The 22,205-nt window shown below is 38.2% G+C and overlaps 1 long non-coding RNA gene across 13 annotated transcripts in view; it reads right to left on the bottom strand.

Annotated features, from left to right (window-relative positions):
• The window catches only part of LOC110199368 (uncharacterized), a 230,504-nt gene that overhangs the window by 173,992 nt on the left and 34,307 nt on the right, over positions 1 to 22,205 (bottom strand). For 11 of the 13 annotated variants that reach the window (XR_002322011.2, XR_002322000.2, XR_013485369.1 and 8 more), the window contains 4 exons: positions 21,336 to 21,516; positions 17,546 to 17,620; positions 16,440 to 16,668; positions 11,968 to 13,040 (listed from right to left, as the gene is read on the bottom strand). This is a non-coding gene — a long non-coding RNA (uncharacterized LOC110199368). The remainder of the gene's footprint in view (positions 1 to 11,967; positions 13,041 to 16,439; positions 16,669 to 17,545; positions 17,621 to 21,335; positions 21,517 to 22,205) is intronic. The other 2 variants (XR_002321982.2, XR_002322018.2) reach the window with 2 other exon arrangements.

Below are 22,205 nucleotides of genomic sequence, written 5' to 3'. Positions count from 1 at the left end.
ATATGAACAGGCAGTTCTCAGAGGAAGAAATTAAAGCCATCTGTAGTCATATGAAAAAATGTTCTAAATCACTATTGATTAGAGAAATGCAAATCAAAACAACTCTGAGGTACCACATCAGATTGGCCAACATGGCAAAACAGGAAAATGATAAATGTTGGAGAAGATGTGGGAAAAGTGGAACACTAATGCATTGTTGGTGGTATTCTGAACTGATCCAACCATTCTGAAGAGCAATTTGGAACCATGCCCAAAGAGGTACAAAATTGTGCATACCCTTTGACCCAGCAATAGCACTTCTAGGGCTGTATCCCAAAGAGATCATAAAAATGGGAAAAGGATACAAAAATATTTATAGCAGCTCTTTTTGTGATGGCAAAAAATTGGAAATTAAAGGGATGCCCATCAATTGGGGAATGGCTGAGCAAGTTGTGGTATATGAACGTAATGTAATACTATTGTGCTTTAAGAAATGATGTGCAGGAAACTTCAGAAAAACCTGGAAAGACTTGTATGGGCTAATGCTGAGTGAAGTGAGCAGAACCAGGAGAACGCTGTACACAGTAACAGCCACGTTGTGTGATGACTAACTTTCACAGACTTAGTCCTTCTCAGCAATGCAAGGATCTAAGACATCTCCAAAAGTCTCATGATGGAAAATGCTATCCACATCCAGAGAAAGAACTATGAAGTTTGAATGCAGATGGAAGCACACTATTTGCTCTTTTGTTTTTCTTCTGTTTTGTTTTCTCTTTCTTGTGGTTCCTCCTATTGGTTCTAATTCTTCCTTAAAACATGACTAAAGTGAAAATATGATTAATAGGAATGTATTAGGAATTAAAGCCTAAATCAGATTGCACGCCATCTTGGGGAAGGAGTTGGGAAAGGAGGGGGAGAAAAATTTTAAACTCAAAAGCTTATGGAAGTGATTGTTTATAACTCAATATAAATTAATAAAAAAATTGTTATCACTAATAGTGCAGCTAGGGGTGGGTAACCTGCAGCCTCAAGGCCACATGTGGTCCTTTAGGTCCTCAACTGCAGCCCTTTGACTGAATCCAAACTTAACAGAGCAAAATTTATTCTTCTGTGAAGTTTGGGTTCAGTCAAGGGGCTGCACTTACAGCCTTGAGGCCACAGGTTCCCCACCCCTGATAGAAGGAATATACATAGACAGAATGTATAGATATTAAGGTGAAGTTGAAGGAATGACATAAAAACAGTAAAAGATGAGGAAGAGGACGACATTGGGTGCAGAAGGGAGAGGTAAAATGTGGTAAATTATTTCACATGAAGAGGCATGAAAGATCTATTATAGTGGAGGAGTACTTTATCACTGAATCTGTACATGCCTTTTGTGTTCTTCAGCAGACTGATCCCCAGATACTTTATGAATTCTGTAGGTGCCCACTATTCTATAATTATTTTGTTATTATTAAAATGCTGCTGTTTTTGCTGTTTATCTTAGAGCCCACAACCTTGATGAAACTATAAATTTTATCAATTAACATTTTCGAGGACTTATTAGGATTTTCCAAGAAAATCAGCAGCAACAAATAGGAATAGTTTTATCTCCTTTTTTACCTATATGCTACTGCTAAGATTTCCAGAACTATTTCAAAATATAGGAAGAGGGGCATCCAAGTTTTATTCTTGTATCTAATGAAAAAGCTTTTGGCACTTCCTATGACAATTGTGTTTGAGGTTATATATTTTACATGATTTTTTTTTAAAAAGGTCTCTTTATGCCCAAACTTTGTAGTTTGGGGTTGGGTTTATTTTGGGTTGTTCCCCCCCCCCCCATAAATAAGCAACATGCTTTTCGAACAGCTTTTTTCTGCATCTATCAAAATAATCACGTGGTTCTGGACTTTCTTGTTTGTTCTTAATGTTATTACTTATGTTGTTTTCCTAATGTTGAAGAATCTTTGCATCAATCCTGCGATATAAATATCCAACTTGGTCATAATGAATGATTTCTTAGAATAATCTGTGTGGTCTAATAGGATTTCATTTAAAATTTTTAATCAATATTCATTAATGATATCAGTCTATAGTGATCCTTCTATCCTTTATCCTTCCCTGACTTAGACATTAGGACAATATTGGTCTCACAAAAGGAATATACAAAGTGATTTCTTTCTCAATTATTGAGAATGATTTGTATATTATTGTTAATCCCTGCTCTTTAAAGATCAGAAAGAATTCTCCCACCATTATGAGAAGCTTTTTCTCTGGTGGTTCCTTTATTCAGTTCTATACTTATCTGGTTCTTTAGTTTAGCTTTTCTTAGACTAGGTTTTTAAAGATCTCTTTTTCATCTTCTATTAGTTTTGATATGTTATATTTTTAAATGTATTCCTCTATTTCTTCTGCATTCTCATACTATATAACTGCATATTAGGTTCTGGCAATTCTTTTATTTTTTCTAGTGTTATTATGACTACTTTGTTCATTTACTATTTATTGATTTTTTTTTTTGCCCTCTTCTTTTAAATCAGATTGGCTAAAGATTTATTGATTTGACTAGTCTTTCTAAAGAACCAGTATTTGTTTATTTTTTGGCTTCTAGTTTATCTATATCTTATTTTTCTAACTTATTTTTGGTTTAATTTCACAACAGCAATTCCTGCTTTTGTGGAATGTTTTTCCAGCCCCTCACTTTAATTTTATACTGCTCTTTAGTTTTCTTGTATATAACAGGTTTTTGAGTTTTGTTTTCTTACCCATTCAAGTCACTTTCATTTTATTTTTCAATTCATTCTCATTTAAAGTTATGATTGCTAAGATTGTCCTTGCCTTCATTTATTTCTTTTGCATTTACCTCTTTATCTTGTTTTCTCTTTTAAGTCAGTACTCTGCTAGATGATTGGTTTTGTTTATTTAATTAGCACTGATGGTGGTATATTTCCTCAGGTCTTTCCCACATTTCTACTTGGGTCCTATCTAAAATTCTTTTTACCTAAATTAATTTCCTTTCTTTGTATATGTAACATGAGGTAGTTTTTAATTCAGATATGAAGTTTTCTTCTTTCAGCCTTTCTCTAAGATTTCTAGTCATTTGTCTTCAGTTCTCCCTTTCTTTTTTTGCAACCTCACCCCATTCCACCTTCAGAGACAAGATAACCACCCTGTTTTCTTGGGTTAAGGGATCTAACAGTTTAGGATCTAGCCCTGAGTAAACTCTAAGAAGAAAGAAGTGGACACAGTTGAGTTTCCAATTGACTTTCCTTCAGTCAAAGAATCTTTTTCCTCTCTAGTTAGTGATTCTGAGCCCAGGCTTCCTCTTTTTCCATTCTCCTTTGTCTCTCTTCCCTACTCACCCCCAGTAGTATGCTTTATCCTATGCTTGGCTTGGTCAAACCAGTACCTTAGGATAAGACCTCAATTTTTTACCAGAAGAATCAGAATCAAAGGTATGTGAATTTATTTCCTTTCACAGAATAGAGATGGAAAAAGTAAAAGTGAGGTCTGCCTCAGTGGACCTTGAAATATTTAGATTCTTCAGAGGTTTTTTTTTTCCTTTTCTTTTCATTTCTATCTTTGTATCACAAATGACCAGCACAGAACCTGAACATAATAGAGGCTTAATAAATGCTTGCTGACTGAACATTACAGAGAGGAATTATTTTACATCTTGACAGTTATGCGCTGTCTTTCCTACTTTCTTTCTTTTCCTTCTCTTTGCCCCAGTCTGTCCCTGACACCCATAGCTATTCCACTCACAGCTCAAGAAATCGTATCCTCATGATAAAAGAAATGCTGGAAGGTCAGTGAAATGAATTAAGCAGAATCAGTAATGATACCCAAGAACACCACCTATGGAAGTCAAATTCTGTTTTGAGCTTACTAGACAGGTGTTAACTCATTGTTTCACTTTTTAGTAAAATAATTTTTCTACTAAATAATTTTTCTAGCATCAAACACCAATCCCATCAGTGATATTTAGTTCAAAGTATTCTATGTGTGTTGCAAATACAATTCAACTGAATCAACATTTATTGAGTACCCATTTTGTTCAAGGCTTACAGAAGTAAAGTGCAGTGATCCATTCTAATTTTCATTATTTCTCTCTCACTAAAGCAGAAGAGTTCAGTCATGGGGGGAGGAATCAGGTTCCAAATAATCTCAATGCAGAAAAACAAGTCTGTATTCCAGAGCCTACCACAGGTCCTATGTGCCTGGCAAAGAACAGTCAATTAACAAATTATTGCTAATTGACCAGTCTTAAAATAAAAGAGAGTGGGTAAGCAAATTCTGATTTATGAATGTAATAAAATATTGCTGTAAGAGAAGACAAAAGATGGCTTCAGAGAAACCTGGTAAGACTTGTATGCAGTGACACAAAATGAAAGAAGCAGAACCAAGATAACTTATATTCTAACACCAACATTGTAAAAAATTTGAATATAAGAATTTTGATCAATGTTATAGTAGGGACAATATTCGAATCCCTTCCCCCATCTAAATTGGGCTAATTTTTCCTTAAAAGGTATTGAAACCATCCTTGAATCTTAGTTGGTATAGGGAACTAAAGGGTCAGGATACTCACATCACTTCCTGGTCATGTGAATACAAACAAGGAACACCAAAGGCTCTTAGATACTCGTATGCTGGATCACAATGGGCAACTTAAGCAAAAGAGCTTCCTTCAACTGAATCAACTTCAGGTGTCTTCAATGTTTATACTTGTATTCAACTTCCTTTTGTTACCCCTAAGTAAACCTATGTGCATTAACTGCTGAATGACCTTTTTATTTATTATAGTATCCTCTTGTTTCACTATAGAACTAGAAAAATCAGGCAACTGGTCTGAGTCGGGCCCAGCCTAGGACAAAGTTATGATTCCAGGGGATTGATAAATGCACTATGCACCCCATGATGGAGAAGTGATAGACTAATATGCAGAATGAGACACACATTTTTGGCCACTGGCCCAGTGAAGGAATTTGTTTTGCTTGATTATGCATGTTATAAGGTTCCTCTCCCATTTCGAGGCAGGGAAAGTAGGAAGGAGAAAAAATAAACTCTTGATATCCTCCCCCCAAAAAAAGAAAGAAAAAAAAAACAAAGGAGAGTTGAGCCTGCATTCATATTATGGTATATTCTAAAAGGAGGTATCATTCATTCTTCACTAGATATCTAAGTGACCACTGTGACACTATCATTGGGTCTCTGTTCTACTTGGAAAGGGACACATATTGAACCAAGGCAATATCCAGATGCCCTAGTACACAATAGGTTCTTTGCTTACAGAATTCAGAGTTAACTATACAAAAATAATTGATAATCACTGCTTACTATTTGATTCTCTAGGAATTCCAGGCTTATATCCCTAGCACAGGACAGAACATAGGCTTCTTTCAAGATGACAGTCAACACATTTAGGTTCCAAGCCTAGGACCACCACTTGTCATAAGTAAGACATTAATCATAGTTTCAGTTTCCTTAAGTAAAGTCAGCACAAGATACTGGCTTGAGGAAGTACTCTGGGATAGAGGGAATGGAGGTCTAAAAAAAGACAATGAGTAAAGTGTAGGAGGGATGAAACATAGGAGAGATTTAATGATAGGAGTTTATCCTGTGGATTATCATCCAAACCCATTTCCTACACTCAACCATATGATTCCTCATTTCTATCCCCCTCAACCCTCCTACCCCAAAGTTTCAAACTAATTCCACCTAACCCTTCCACTATGCTCTCTGTAATAGGCAACAAACTTCCTTTCATCTTCAATCTTTTCCTCTCCCACTCCTTCCATCTACTAATTCTTAATGAAAGCTGGTTCCCTTCTGATGTCACAGCTTCCCTAGCCACGATTTCCATTATTAGCTGCATCTTCACTCATTCTCTTTAGATCACTGGTCAAGGTGGAGGAATCTGAATATTCCTTGATCTCCATTGCTACTTTCAGGTTCTCCTCCTACAGTAACCTCTCTATTTTTGAGGTTCATGCTATTCTTATCTACAGCTCAATCAAAATTCTGGTATTTGTTACCTATAAACCCCCAAGATCATTCCTCTTCCTTCTGCAATGAATTTGATACCTGGCTCACAATTTTTCTCTCCTTTCCAAATCCTGCCCTTATACTAGAGAACTTCAATGTACATATTGACTTTCCCTCAAATATCCTAATCATTCAGTTCTTCAACCTGCTCATTTCCCATAAGCTCACTCTTCAATTCTACCTCAGCCATATGGTCATACCCTTGATCCTGCCATTATCCACAAATGTACCACCTCTGTGTTCAAGAATTCCAAAATCTCCTTATCTGATCATAACATTAACTTTTACTTCTCCCTCTGCCTTTCCTTACAAAAAAACACATTGTGACCTCCAATCCCTTGACCACTCAATTCTCTCCCAGATCATCTCCCCTGTACTACCCATTCCCTCTTCTTCCCTTTTGTCCCCTCTGTGAACCAATTCAACTCTATACTGATATCATACCCTTCACATCCCAATGACTCTGAATATCTATAGATCATCATCCCAACCCCATTCTACAGTTCTTACCACCTCACCCCTCATTCCTATTCCCCAAAACCTTTCCCTTCACCCTCTGTCCCCCAACTCCTATCTCACCTATTACTGTAGAGGGCAATACCATCCACCCAGGCCCACTGGCTCAGTCATCCTGCACCCCTCACTATCTCTCATTCTCCATACCTAATCTGTTGTCAAGGCCTATTAATTTCACCTTTGCAAAATCTCTCAAATACACCAACTTCTCCACCACCATTATAGTGCAAGCCCTTACCACGTCATGCCTGCACTCTGGTGGGTCCCCCTGCTTCAAGTCTCACTCCGCCTCAATCCATCTTCCACTCTACCATTAAAGTTATTTTCCTTAAATGCAGTTCTGATCATGTCACTTTCCCACTCAATAAACTCTAGTGGCTCCCTACTGCATCCAGGAGCAAATACAAAATGTTCTGTTTAGCATTCAAAGTCCTTCATAACTTAGACCCTTCCCACCTTTCCAGTCTACTTACAACCTAACTCCCCAACATGCGCTCTTCATTCTTTGAATTAGCCTCTTGACTGTTCCATACACAAGACATATCATCTCTCAGCTCCAGGAATTCTCTCTTATGTCCTCCATGGCTAGCATGCTATCCCTCCTCCACTCAGACTACTGACTTCCCGGTTTCCTCTAAGTCTCAATGAAAATCCCACCTCCTATATGGAAACCTTCTATAACCTCTCTTAATTCCAGTACCTTTGCTCTTTTAATTATTTCTTATTTATCCTACATATAGCTTACTTTGTATATATCTGTTGGCACGTTTTCTTGTCCATCAGTTTGTAAGGTCTTTGAGGGCAAGAACTGACTTTTTCTTCTTTTTGTATCTCTAGCACTTAGCACAATAACTGGTACACAGTAGGTGCTTAATAAATGTTTAATTATTGATGATCTCGTTTATGGTCAGGGTAATATCAGACATTGAATTAGAGAAGTATAACACTTTTGGGTAACAATGAACTTTAATCTGTGACCATTCCTTTGTGTGGCTGAGCTGGTCATGGGTTTTAATAAGGCTGAGGACCTTGGAGTTTCAGGAGTTTGAGGGAACAGCTATGTAGAATTTAAGCCCTGATAAAGCCAGGAGTTTGGGAAGAAAGATGAAAGTCACGTTATGAACTCTGTCAAAAGAAGGAGAACCTGAAGGGTAGTACTCAATAAAAAGATGTCAAACATGAGTTTGATAGCATGTGGCCTGCAAAACTCCTGAGGGCAACTAGAATCTAGAAAATGTAAGTGGCAAATGTTTAATAAAAATAAATTTTAAAATATAATAAACCACAAATAATGCTATTTTGGGGTTTTCTAATTCAATATGTAGACACAAGGATGTTTCTATTTGAGTCTGACACCATTTTTCTACAGCCACCAGAATTTACCTTAGGTATAAAATTTTGATGAAGTACACTTTAAAGGAGACAGGCTGCTGAGAAGATGAATTAAAGGGATAATCTAGGAGTGACAGAAAGGAGCTAGATGTTTTTTGACTTAGCTGTCTAAGACCAGTTTGTCAGGTGGCATGAGAGAAGGTACATCCACTGCTAGAAAGGGAAGCTTAGGAAGTACTATCAGGTTTCAATAAGGAAGTACTGTCAATTAAATCTTAATGAAGGCCAGTTGATGAAAGTAGTCAAAGAAAGAGTTAAGTGCTCTAAATCACTATTGATTAGAGAAATGCAAATCAAAAGACTCAGGTACCATATCACACCTATCAGATTGGCTAACATGACAAAACAGGAAAATGATAAATGTTGGAGATGTGGGAAAATTGGAACACCAATGGCATTGTTGGTGGTATTCTGAACTGATCCAACCATTCTGAAGGGCAATTTGGAACTATGCCCAAAGGGCTATAAAATTGTGCATACCCTTTGACCCAGCAATATACTGCACTTCTATGGCTGTATCTCAAAGAGGTCATACAAATGGGAAAAGGACCCACATGTACAAAAACATTTACAGCAGCTCTTTTTGTGATGGCAAAGAATTGGAAATTGAGGGGATGCCCATCAATTGGGGAATGGTTGAACAAGTTGTGGTATATGAATGTAATGGAATACTATTGTGCTTTAAGAAATGATGAGCAGGCAGACTTCAGAAAAACCTGGAAAGACTTATATGAACTGATGCTGAGTGAAATGAGCAAAACCAGGAAAACATTGCACACAGTAACAGCCACCCTGTACAATGACTGACTTTGACAGATTTAACTCTTCTCAGCAATGCAAGGATCTAAGACATCTCCAAAAGTCTCATGATGGAAAACACTATCCACATCCAGAGAAAAAATTATGGACTCTGAATACAGATGGAAGCATACTATTTGTTTTTTCTTTTGTTATTTTGTTTCTTTGTTTCTTCTTTCTCAAGGTTCCTCCCATTAGTTCTAATTCCTCTTTGCATCATGACTAATGTGAAAATATGCTTAATATAAATGTATTAAGTAGAGCCTATATCAGATTGCATATGGTCATGGGGAAGAGGGAGGATAGGGAAAGGGAGAAAATTTAAAACTCAAAATCTTATGGAAGTGAATGTTGAAAACTAAAAATAAATAAATAAATAAATAGTTTAATAAAAAGGAAAAAAAGAAAGAGCTAAGTGCAGCATGAATGTGAATTTTTTGCTATGGAATAAGAATTCCAGAAGGCACAGCTGAAGAAGTGGGGAAGGTTGAATTGGTAAATAGGTAGATAGGGTTAAGGAGACTAGAAATGAAAGAACAGGAGAAAGGGGCTGGAGGTTTGCTCCAAAGTGGCCAGTGAGTGATGAGTACAAAGACAGGAAGAGAAACAGGAAAAAACATAAGGATAGTGACTAGTGAAGTGAAAATACTTCAAAGGATGTTGCAGAGGGAGATAGGTCCAGACTGGGTCTGCTTCCTCTCTAAGGCAGTTGGTGGAAGAGAGATGAAAGAATGAAGAAATGAGCAGTGGTTACCTTCCCCACTCTTGATCAGCAAAGACAGCTACTGGACAGGTCTGGATCTACGTTCATTCCAAAACTTCTGGGTGTTGGCAAGAGAAATAGTGGAAGGTGGATGGATAAGACAAAGCCTCGGGGTGGGAAGGTTCACTCAGATCAAATTAAAAAGAAAACCAAGCTTACTTATTGAAAAGAGAATTAGGGAAAAGTAAGAAGGCCATTCTCAAAGAATATTTCTATCAAGCTAGGAAATATCTTTGGTCAGGCCAATGATAAACTTCTGGTCCAACAATATTTTTGTCCAAAGATTTAGAACTTGTCATGTAACACTAATACTGACTAAACACTGAGAGATCCCTGTTCTCTAACTCTTTTTTATTAAAATTCCATGCAGATCATCAACCTTCTGTCTCAACAACATTACCTTACAACTGATTGATGTAAATTACATGTACAGCTTCTTATACTTTATATTGCTTTTTCCTGGGGGAATATCAGAAGCCACACTAATCTTCACAATAACACACGTATTCACACAATAGGTACTATTTGTTGTTTAGACGGCAGCATTGGACTATAGTTCCTTGGGTTTTTGGCTACAATCTGAGGCTGCTATCCCTACAACTGCTCCCTTAAGGAGGCCTTACTGCTTATTCTAGGGAGAGATTTCCTAGAAACATGCTCTTGGTTAATCAACACATCTTCAGCTATTTAAAAGTCCCAACACATCTTAACAATAACAGCTTACAAAATGGCTGCTCAGTTAGCCGTCTGGCCCTTCTAATTGATGATCCCCAGCCCTCAATTGCATGTGAGTGGGTGCTTAACTGCCCTTCACTTCTTTTCCACCTTGGGGCACACAAGAAATCTATGCCATCCCCTTCTCCAAGGGGATCAGTCCCTCCCAGTGAGTCTCTTTGAGACTTGGGAGATACACTCACAAAACATTCCATTTTACCTTCTGTCTCCCTTCTGCCCCACTATGACTAGCACACAGCCACACAGAGCTTGTACACTCCTTGAGAAACCTATATAAAGCACCAGAAATGCTGGAGGACAGGTAAGCTGGCTCCATCACTGATATCTGTGGGAACTCCCCAAGGATCCCTGGCTCCCATACATGAAAAATGGCATTTAGTTCAAGTGCCTTAGTTTAAGAAGGATTTAGAAATGAACTCGAACGCATCCAGATCAAGATGAATTGTGTGGTATATGTCCCAGAGATGATGCAATATGGGAACCAATGGAAGCCACTAAGGATACTATGCTTTGAAGAGAGAAGTCTTACGAGATACATTACTGCTATATTTCAGTATCTGAAAAGGTGGTGTTAGATAGAAGGTCTTGTCATGCTTGGCCTTATGAGGAAAAAAAAAGTATTAAATATCAGTGATTAAAAAAACCTATTATCCCAAAATTATAGGAAATTGATAGAAATCAATGAGATTAAAAGCTAATACAAATGTTTTCAAAGGATATGAACAGTTTTCAAAAAAGGATCACAAACCACAATAACTGAAAATTGTTAATATACAAAAACACAAATATGAGAGAAATTATTATTTCTCTCATATTAATAATCAACTACAGAATTAGGAATGAGGTTCCCCGCTCCTTGTATTTCCTTATTCCCTGTAGGCTATTAAAACAGCCTTTGAAGAGCTGAGCTGATAAAGAAAGTGGCAGATGGACCACACTGGGAAAACTCAGATCTGTTCAAAAAGTAAATTTTAGTTTAGGTGAATTGATGGATTCTAGCCCATTGTGTTTTAGTCAGACAGGTCTGGGTAAAAGTGATATGGGTATAGATAAGTCTCTTTGACCAAGATGGAGTGATAGGAGTCACGTCCCCCAGCCCCTCATTGGAAGAAGCCCACCTTTCATTATAATATTCATTCTCTCATTAATTGTTAACCAATCAGTTGATCTTCACCCTCAGGAAACCCACTCAGGAAACCCACTCTTCCGAGGGTATGTAAGCATTGGTGGGTTCCATGATGGGTCTTTGGCATTTGACAGTGCCACTGACTCCCTTTATTATCTGCTAGCATGATTAATAAAATGATTGGTTACCCAGAAACTACATCTCTTAAAGTTTTTATGTCACAAATGAAAACAATCCTGAGGAAAAAGTATTTTTAAAAGGTGGGAAAATTCATTGTTCAAAGGATTGTGCAAAGATGCATAAGCAAATTTATTTCAAGGGGAATTGCTTTTGTTTAAAAAATTGCTTACTGGCTATGAATAACTAAGCCAGAGCCAGCTTCCGCTTGGCATAGATATAGCATGCATATGAACATTCTCCCCTCCCAGCTGGCACCAAAGGCAGATGAAAATAAAACATCTTTTCACATATGTGGCCCCAAAGACTTACCATATTATTTTGTTTGAATTCTGATCTCAAGAGCCCCATGTACTACATTTCTTCAAAGTGGGCAAAAGTGATATGAACATTACTGCTTATGTGAGAAAGCAAAGCTATCTTTTCTAATAAAAAAGAACCAAAGCCTCACCTCTGGGTTGCTGTGGGTTTAAGAGAACCCACAAGATGAAGACCCTTTAGAAAGAAGACATTATTGTATCCTTCTCAAACACTTCTTCTTCATAAATGTGAGATGTCTTCTGGATTGACTCCAATTTGGCCTCAGACTGCTTCTTTTCTCTTCTGTTCTCTGTTGGTACTATCCTGGGCTAACTGTGTTAGGTTTTTTTGGTCCATTGAGAGATTCAGATGCTATGAATGGAGGACTGGGGGTCCTATTAGTGCTAGTCTAGCACAGAGTTCTTGATATATGTTACAATGAAGTGACTTGAGCCAGAGAAACTTTGATGGATGAACTTGTCACAGTCCCTTTTCACAAGGCACTCCCAACTCACTTCTTATTCTTGTGACTTTGAAGAACCATGAAAGGATTCCTAGTATAACAACAACAGGATATTTCTTCATCTTGGACTTGTCCTTGTTAATGCTCATCTTCCTATCCTTGACCTCACACACAGGACAATCTTTCTGGTGTCCGCTCTCACTTCATTCTGACCCCCAATTTCATCAGTTATTATAAAAAAATATAGCCAATACCCTCTTTGACCAATTATTGAGCATGTTGCTAGAGGGCCTCTAGGGTGGTGAAAAACCTCAGCAGGTCAAACAATGACAATCACTGTTCTGAACATCCTGTAAGGGAGTTTTAGGTCTTACTTTTTATTGAGTCTCCCTTGAGAATCTCAGTGCTTCCACTTCTTCCATTCTCCCAGAGGGTTCTGGGTAGTCTCTGTAAGCAGACAAATGGTAGATACACTTTGGGTAAGAGAATCTATTGCATGGTGTTATCCACCTCTGACACAAATTGCATATCACAAATTATTTCTCTTCTGGACTGACTCTGATCAAGTTTCAATCTCCCAAGGAACGACCACTGCTTTTAGATTTTCATCCCAGGTATAAGAGATGCTTCTGACTGGTCAGTTTTCCATGTTGGATAATAAGGACGCATAAGAATAATGAGAAAAGGAGTTTGAAGAGAAGCTCTCATTAATGGTCTCCCAACTGGACTCAGGTTAGACTGAATATTCTTTTTCATAGTCCCTAGAGAAAAGAATGAATAACATCTCAGCGTTGCTTTTACACACACACACACACACACACACACACACACACACACACACACACAAATATCCTTGGTATTACTACCATCTGCTTAGGATCCTAGATTTTAGAATCAGAAGACACCTTAAAAGGTTATCAAGATCAACCTCCTAAATTTACAGGAGAGGAAACGTAGGCATAGAGAAGTCAAATGATTTGCCTAGGATTATATTGCTGGAAGAGTCTAAGGTAGGATTTTAATGTGAACTCTCAATCCAGTGTCTTATTATTTCTACCATCCTAGGAATGCTAAGAATACCACTGGGAAGAAAGGGCAGCTTTGATCTTACCTTCTATCTTTTCCTCAGCTTCCCATTCTTGGAGTTTACTCCCACAGAGACTAGAAAGCACTCGTGTTTTGAACTCTTCACTCCCCCAAGAGAGAACTTCCATATATTAATGTTTTCTTTTGTCCTTGGGGCAAGAAATTCTATCTAGTGCTCTGAGGTCTCTCCCAATCTCCAACAATCCCGTCCCAAAGAATTCTCAGTTATTCCCTTTGAATCATCCTTACTCTATAGAATTTCCTCTAAGATTATACCAGGTGTTGATTCAAAGTCTTACACTTCTCTGAAATCAAAACCACCTTCTTAAAGAAATGCAAAAACTCATAATACAATGTATTTGGAATCTTTTCCACGTCATTGATCAGTATCATGTTTCTTCTAGAGCCTTACTTTACAAGAAACATTTGGTATTGCCAGATCATTAGTAATGATGGTAAAAGTGGATTCACTCACTATCTCTAAATAAGAGAATCATCAGCATGTACACAGACAAGTAAATATGAGTTAATTCAAGAAGAAATAGAGCTACAACCAGAAGATTCTCAGCATCCAACTGCTGTCTTATGAGAACAGCATGGGAATCTTATTGCCAGCCTCCTTTCAATATCTCCCTCCCCATATAGGGTGGGGAAAGGGTAGGACTAAGAAAACTAAGAAAAGCATCTACTCTGTCTGGGTCCCATGGGCTGATAATCTTCTGTTCACTCTTCAGTGACTTCTAGCCCTGGCAGAGGATGTCAGCCCTTTGTCACTCTCCAGCTTGGTCATAGCTTCACCCAACATCAGTAGGAAGAGTGAGGTGTGGATGCCTGGATTACACCTTAAAGAGGTAGGTAGTAAGGGTAGGGGAAAAGATACTGATGAATGGAAATTACTGTACCATCTCTTCTCCCATCCTAGACAGGCCACAGATACCCTAATATCTAGTCAGTAACAATAATTTGTTAAAATAAGAAACTATCATTCTGTATCTCTCTACCCTTTTCATAGCCAGTATCTTAAAGAAAGCCATTCACACTTCTTGCTTCTACTTCCTATCTACCTACCTACTTCTCAAATTCTTGCAATCTGGCTTTGGACCCAAGTTCATTAAGATTGTTCTCTCCAAGGTTACCTACCTAGGATACTAAAATTGCAAAATCTGATAGCTTTTTTGCAGTGGTCATCCTTGACCTCTCTGCATCTTTTAATTGTTAACTACTCCCTCCTTAAAAATAATCTTTCCTTCCTCAGCTTTCTTGACACTGTTACTTTTTGGGTCTTCTGCTATCTGTCTGACCATTACTTCCTAGTCTTGATCAATATCTAAATTTTCTTGCTAACCAGAGATTTTCTTCAACTCTGCCCTATACCCTCGACCCTCTGCCTTGTTCATTATTTTAGTTGACATGTGATCAATTATCTCTTTGAAAATAATAATCAGATCTATAAATCCAGCCCTAATCCCTCTTCTAAGCCTCAATCCCACACAACCAAAAACCCAGGGGACATTTCTACCTGGTTAGCCAAAAGACCTTTGAATCTAACCATAAACAAAAAGGAACTCCTCTTTTCTCTTGTAATCATTCATTTTTTCATCCCCTTTTCCAGTTTTTTAAATGAACTACCTATCTTTGCAGACACTCAAGTTCACAACCTTAGTGATATTTTCCCTCTGACTAGAGGTGTAGAGGGTAGACATCAGAGAGGTCCTACCAGATTTTCCACCATTTAAGCAAAGAGCTCAGGGCATTCACCTCATAATTTCCCACCCAGCTGTTCTTGTAGATTTCGTGATCTCCAAAAACTCATCATTCTCACACCTCCTCAGCAACCCTGCCCCTGGGGCTCCTCCCTCTCTGTGGTTGAAGAGGTCAGGGTAAACATCTAGGAGTTCTTCCCAGATCCTCCATTGAGGAAGGGTACCCAGGGTATCCACCTTATCATTTGCTACCTGGCTGTACTCCTACGCTTCATCATCTCCAGATATTCATCCTCCTTCAAGATGAAATCAACTCTTTTAACTTATATCTTTTTAGATCATTTCCTACCCTGGCTGCAGGACTTCATTACATTCTCTTCTTCTCCAACCAGACTTTTCAATTTCTTTTTATATGTTATCTTCCCCTATTAAATTGCGAGTTCCCTGCGGGCAAGGACTATCTTATGCTTTTCTTTCTATCTCCAGTGCTTAACACAGAGCCTGGCATATAGTAGGTCCTTAATAAATGTTTACTGACTCTGATTCTTGACTATTCTCCTTCACCTATCATATTCAACCAGCTTTTAAATCCTGTAGAAGACATCCACAATACCTCTCTCTTCTCTCCATTGTGCTCTATCCATACAGCCACCATTCTAGTTCAAGCCCTCATTACCTCTTGCCTGCATTACTTCAAGTGCCCTAATTGGATTCCTGGCTTCCAGGTTCTTTTCGATTTATTCTCCAAAATGTTGACACAATAAGCTTCCCAAAGCACAAGTCTGACTATGTCAATAAGAACTGTCCTTGAATCCCTATTATCACTAGGATTTTTTTAAAAAAATAAGTAAAATCTCAGTTTGGCATTTAAAATCCTTTGTACCTCAAGCCCAATTTAATTTTTAAGGACTATTTCACACTATTCCCCTGTGTGAACACAATGTTCCATCCAAACTGTCTGACTTGCTAGTCCATGAATTGGTCATTCTATCTCACTCGTCTACACTACTGAATAGGCTATTTGTTCCCTGGGACTATTACAAAGTCCTAGCTCTCCCTACAATTCCTAGTTTGTTTCATGCCTCAGAAGCTCAGGGGCCACCTCCTATAAGATTCTTGATTGCCCTGCTGTCTAATTCTTAAAGCTATCTCCCCATCATTAAATAATCTCTATATCTGTTCATACATTGTACTCTGACAATAGGATGAAAATTCCTTGAGGATATAGACCATTTTGTTTTGTATATCCCTGTACCTAGCACATGACTGATCACAACAGGCACTTAAATGCTTGCTATATTATTTACTAGTCTCTGTCTCTACTTCTATTCCAGGTCAGCTTCAGAAGACTAGCTCCCTCCAACTTCTCACCTGAATCTTCTGGGCTCTGGGCTGCAGGCTTACTTTTCCAGGGACTCTCAGGGACCTTCTATCATTCTGGCATGAGGATGAATCCAGAGTAAAGAAGCCTCAAAGATCTCTGGGGCACTCGCCACTTGCTGGCCCCATCCCTTCCTCTGCCTCAGGGACTAAGATCAGCTTCTCTTTGGCTTCTCTAGGAACCTTTGCATCAAGATCTCATGGAAATTACCAGGAGCCTCTAGAGCAAGAAGATCCATAGAAATCACTAGGAAGTTCCAGATCTGGGTGATTCCACAGAAATCACCTGTTTTTCATTGATTTTTATCTTAAATGCATTACATAGGGCCTTGAGCATGGTATATATTTTTAGACTGGTCATTGAAATAAATTCTGGAAGACCTGTGGGGTTGGGAAGATAGATAGATAGATAGATAGATAGATAGATAGATAGACAGATAGATAGATAGATAGATAGACAGACAGACAGATAAGATATTCCTTTGAACACAGTGATACCATTTCTCACATCATTTCAGAAGTCTCTCTGATGCACTGTTAGGTAATATTGACTCTTATATAGAAAATACATCTGTTTGGATTTGAAGGATGGGTAGGACTTCTTTCCAAGAACATCCCTTATGTTTAGTTTTTTGGAGTTTTTTTGTTTTTGTCTTTTTCCTCTCCTCATCTCATTAGGCTGCATTTCTCACTAACAGAAATATCTTATTTTAGTTTAACATATAAGTATGGTGAATGCATGAGCTATCTAGCCTGGAGTCAGATTCTGCTTGCTCTAATTTTAGGTTTATTTTTGTTGCACTGGCCCCCAAAGCAAGGAAAGTTTGGGGAAATTTTCTGGTCATGGAAAATGAGTTTTCACATTTTCTCTCCTGAGAAATCTACAGTTTTATTTTGTGGGGGACATCACTGGAATTGAACCCTTGTACTCCATATTTCCTAACAACACTACAAGTTTTCAAATGATAGGAGAAATGATATCAGTGTGTTCAAAGGAATCAGATGGTTTGGTTTTTGGGGTTTTTTTTGGTTGTTCAAGGTTTTGTGGGAGGGGGAAGAAGGACACAAATAGAATCGGAGCAGAAGACCTTACTCACAGTCCTGGATATGGCAAAACTAGCTACATGAGCTAGAGAAAGCCCGTTACTCACTATGGACTTCAGATTCTTCACCTGTAAAATGATAAGAAGTTTGGAGTAGATAACACCCAAGATTCAATCAAGCTGTAATAGTATATAATATTACTTTTCTCTTGGCAGAAATGCTTGAGGAATGAGATCAGATCTCTTTTAGCTACTTGAAAAAATTCTTTTCTAATTACAAAGTACCATAGAGAACACAGTACTATAGAGACTAGTTCCTTCCCTCTCTTGATAATTTCCAATTTATTTTGTACATAGTTGTTTACATGTTGTCTCTCCTCATTAGATGATGAGCTCCTTGAGTGTAGAGACTGTTTTTGCCTTTCTTTGTATCACTAATGCTTTCCACAATGCCTGACACATAATAAGAGCTTAATAAATAGATGCTTGTTGACATGACTTGATTCAAGACGCTTTCAGGACATGGCCTTACACATGGAACTTCACTTCTGAAAGGTATTTTGTAGAGATTCTATTGTTGTTGTGTTGAACCAGTGCAACGTTATTGATAAGGTCACAGATATAGAATGCCAGCACTCCAAGGTCACCCAATGGTCACAGTAAACTTAACCGTGCTGCAATGAATCACCAATAAAAAATCAGGATCATCATTTTAGACATAAAGGATCTCAGAGGCCATCCCGTCCAAGCCCCATAGGAACACTGCTCACTTCCCTCCTAGCACACTCTCTAATCTACTTCAACAACCCATCAGATTCCTTCCCCTTTTTTCTTCCGACATCCAACTCTACCATGTGGCTAGCTTGACAAGTGATAAGTCCTTGCTTGGGATCTCCACACTGTGACAAGTCCCTATCACCCTGATCACTCAAGTAGCTATACTTATACACTAATGACCTGGCACCCTGAAGATATTCCTCAATGGAACATAGATTAGATTCACATCCCATCATTCTCCCCATCCTAGTGATTCTTAACCTCTGACAAACCCTGTTCACTCTCATTGTCCCTGACAAACTCTGTCCTCTCACTGCTCAGCTCACTCCCTCATTCCCAATCACCTCAATTTCCCTCTCCAGATATACCTATCATTTCCACTGTGCTTGCTGGAATGCCTGCTCCACAGGTTACTAACTTTCCTCTTTAACTTTTTTCCTTTATCACTCCTTCTATCTTCTTGAACTCCTGGAGATGTGGAGCCCTCCTAATTACAGGGCATCCTCGGCCACCCTTTCAAGCACTGGTTGAACTTTCACCCATAACTTGGACTTTCTGGTTGTGGTACAGAGGTCCTTCACTATTACTATTCACTACTACTACTTTCAGACTTTCCCTCCATCACCTTCACTCTCTCCCTTTTGAGGTTCATTGAATCTATATCTGTCACCCAATTAGGATTAGTAACTATTATTTTTTGACTTTCAGAGCATACTTCTCTCTTCAATGAGTTCAGAACCTGGTTCACAGTCTTTATCTCTTCCTTAACTTCTACCCTCAAACTAGGGTACTTCATATGTATATTGAAGATCTTTCAAACACCCTAACTTCCCAGCTCCTCAATTTACTCATTTCCCATTACCTTCTCCACCATGCTTCAAAGACAAATAATAATGGTAATATTCTTCATCTTGCCATCATCCACAAGTATTCTCCTTCCACGTTTATGAACTCTGATATTCCTTTATCTGATTTCAGTCTTTTACCATCCCACCTTTCCTCTGCCTTAAAACCCCTAACTTTGTTCTCCATTCACACCATGGCCTCCAATCCTTCAACCCCCTCTGTTCTTTCTCAGGCCATCACCCCTTCACTACTTTCGTCACGTTGACACCTTGATGAAACAGTTCAATTCTATACTAACTTCCACTCTTGAGCCCTTACCTCCTTATCCAATCACTGATCTTACCCTGCTAAGTCCTAACCTTGGCTTGTTCTTACTATCTGCCTGCCTTTGGTTTTATTCATATGCTGATGAATGAAACTGAAGGGAAAAAAAAATCACAAAATCATGTGACTTCCCTAAAAATTTATGTTATATAATCACAATTAGGCCCTTACTGGGAACTTTGCCTCATATTTCACACACACACACAAAAAAGGACCAGACATTGAGAGTTCCCTCTTCCTTTTTTTTCATCTCACATCACTCAGATACCTTCTGCCACTGTCTCCTCCTTCACTCCTGAATCACTGAAAAGGTGGTTTTTCTCCTTGTTAAGGTAAACCTTCTACATGCACAAGTGATTCTATTCCATCCTATCTTCTCCATCAGATTGCCCCTCTCTATCATCCCCACTCTCTCACTAATCTTCAATTGCTCTGTACTGGCTGCTTTCTTGTTTCCTTCAAACATGTCAATGTTTTTCCCATCCTTAAAAAAAAATACTTTCATTTAATCCATTTATTCCTGCTGGCTCTCAGCTCTATCTTTCCTACCTCCTATGGTTAACATCTCTTTAAGAAAGTTGTCTAAAATTGGTGCTTCCATTTCCTTTCTTCTCATTCTCTTCTTTTTTTTTTTTTAAAGTTTTAGGCAGTTGGGGTTAAGTGACTTGCCCAGGGTCACACAGCTAGTAAATGTTGTGTTTGGTCTGAGGTCAAATTTGAGCTCACGTCCTCCTGACTCCAGGGCTGGTGCTCTATCCACTGCACCACCTAGCTGCCCCCCTTCTCACTCTCTTCTTAAGTCTCTACAATCTGGCTTCTAACTTCATCATTCAGCTGAAACTGTTCTTTCCAAAATTACAAGTGACCTCTTTACTGCTGAATCTAATTGGCTTTTTCTAAATCCTAATCCTTTTTTTACTTCTCTTCAAGCTTTTGACAATGTCAATCACTCTCCACAATACACTTTTTTCTAGGTTTTCATAACATTCTTCTCTCCTGGATTTCCCTCCTACCTGTACGACTAGTTCCATCACTCTCTTTTTACTGAATCTGCATCCAGCGTCTGCTGTTTTGTGTCTCCTAGGTGTCCCCTAAAGCTCTGTTGTGAACCCTCTTCTCTACTTCCTCTGTAGTATTTTTAATAAATGTCAAATTGTTTTTAAAGAAGGAAATCCTTGTGAACTCATCTCTTTTGGCCCTCAAGATCTTTCTTTCTTTTATTCTTCCCTTTCTCCTTGCCTAAAGACTTTTCAATGGCCTTGAGCATAATGTGAATGAAAATGAAAGCCTCTAGTCTGATCATGCTAGAACTGTCTCATTTACATTCTCATTGTAAGCAGTCAATGAAGACTTCTAGGATAAGTAACATAGAACAGCAATCTAGGCAGAAGCAATTACTGGTTGACCTGAACATATGGTAAGGATTTGTCACCTTCACACTATGTCATTCCTTCATAGAAACCCTTCTGTGTGGGTGTGTTGCCAGGTATAAGCAATAATCAGCTTTCTCAGAAAAACACAACTAATTCCAACCTCTCAATTTCTACTGGCTTATCCAGTTATTAATTCTTCATCTCTCTGGGTTCAAAAAGCAATAGAGGAATATATTCTCTTTAGAAGCAGATATTTTCTTGGGTAATGCCTCTTTCTCGCAAAACCTGGGAATTAATTTCATTTTAGCTCCTCATCAGACTCAGCTCTTTGGTGGATTCTTTATCAGGCCTTGGAATACAGTTGTGTAGGGCTTCTAGAAGGTAAAACCAGATAGTCTTCTTTTTCAAAGCTGAAGGATCTAAGATTACTTCAAAATGGATTAGCATCTAGACTAAGACTACAAGTTGAGCTATAAAAATTCACTGTTCTGAAATAGGTAGAATATGCTACTTAATCCACTCACCTTAGCTATTCTTGAGTATGGAAGAGACTTGAAGATTTTAGTTACATTTTAAATTATCTGAAGAGGCTAAGGACAGAAGCAGGAGCAAATCTGTTACCAGGGTCTCTGGGTATTGATGGTTACTCTGGGCAGACTGAAGTGAAGTCTTCAATCAGTGGTTCCTGAAACCAATCAATGATTTCTGAAAAAAGAGAAAGAAATTCTGTTAGCAAATTTCTTTCCTCTTCCTGTGTCTGTGCAAGTGTGAGAGCCCCACCATGGAGACAAATATCCTGGTCATAGGCTTTAAGATCTGAGAGACCCCAGTCTCTAATACTATTATTCTACTGGATTAATATTGGACAAGAAATGGCTTTTGCCATTAAGAAAAGGTAAAAATGAAGGTGTTAGTCATTTCTTAGGCCATTCCCAGTTCAAGTACTTCCATATTTCCTGCTTTTGGTAGACTGAGATAGTTTACTGAAGACCTATAAATAGAATTCAATGACAGATTAAGAACCTAGAAAAACTTGAATTAGTTCTCCTTGACCTTCCTAGACCACAATACAAGCATTAATAAATTGGTTATTTTCTTTAAATATAATAGCCTGAAACCAACAGTCGGTCATTGATTGATAAAATAAAATGAATAAATCATTGTTACAATGGGACATGAGAAAGCTTCATTAGATAAAAGCTTCAAAATGGGATTTTTTTTTGTTATTTGTGAAAACGAGATTTTCTAAGACAATTATTAATGGAAACTTCCAGGAGCCAAGATGGCAGAGTAAGTAGGAAATTGCCTTAATTCTCCCATACTTGTCGCCAAACAACTATAACACAGCATCCCAAAACAAATCCTGGAAAAAGAGAGCCAGCAAAAAGACAGGG

The sequence above is a fragment of the Phascolarctos cinereus genome, unplaced genomic scaffold, assembly GCF_003287225.1.
Source record: "Phascolarctos cinereus isolate Bilbo 61053 unplaced genomic scaffold, phaCin_HiC Scaffold_3;HRSCAF=262, whole genome shotgun sequence".
Classification (NCBI taxonomy): Eukaryota; Metazoa; Chordata; class Mammalia; order Diprotodontia; family Phascolarctidae; genus Phascolarctos; species Phascolarctos cinereus.
The sequence above is the reverse complement of the archived record's forward strand: the minus strand, read 5'-3'. Positions and strand labels throughout refer to the sequence as shown.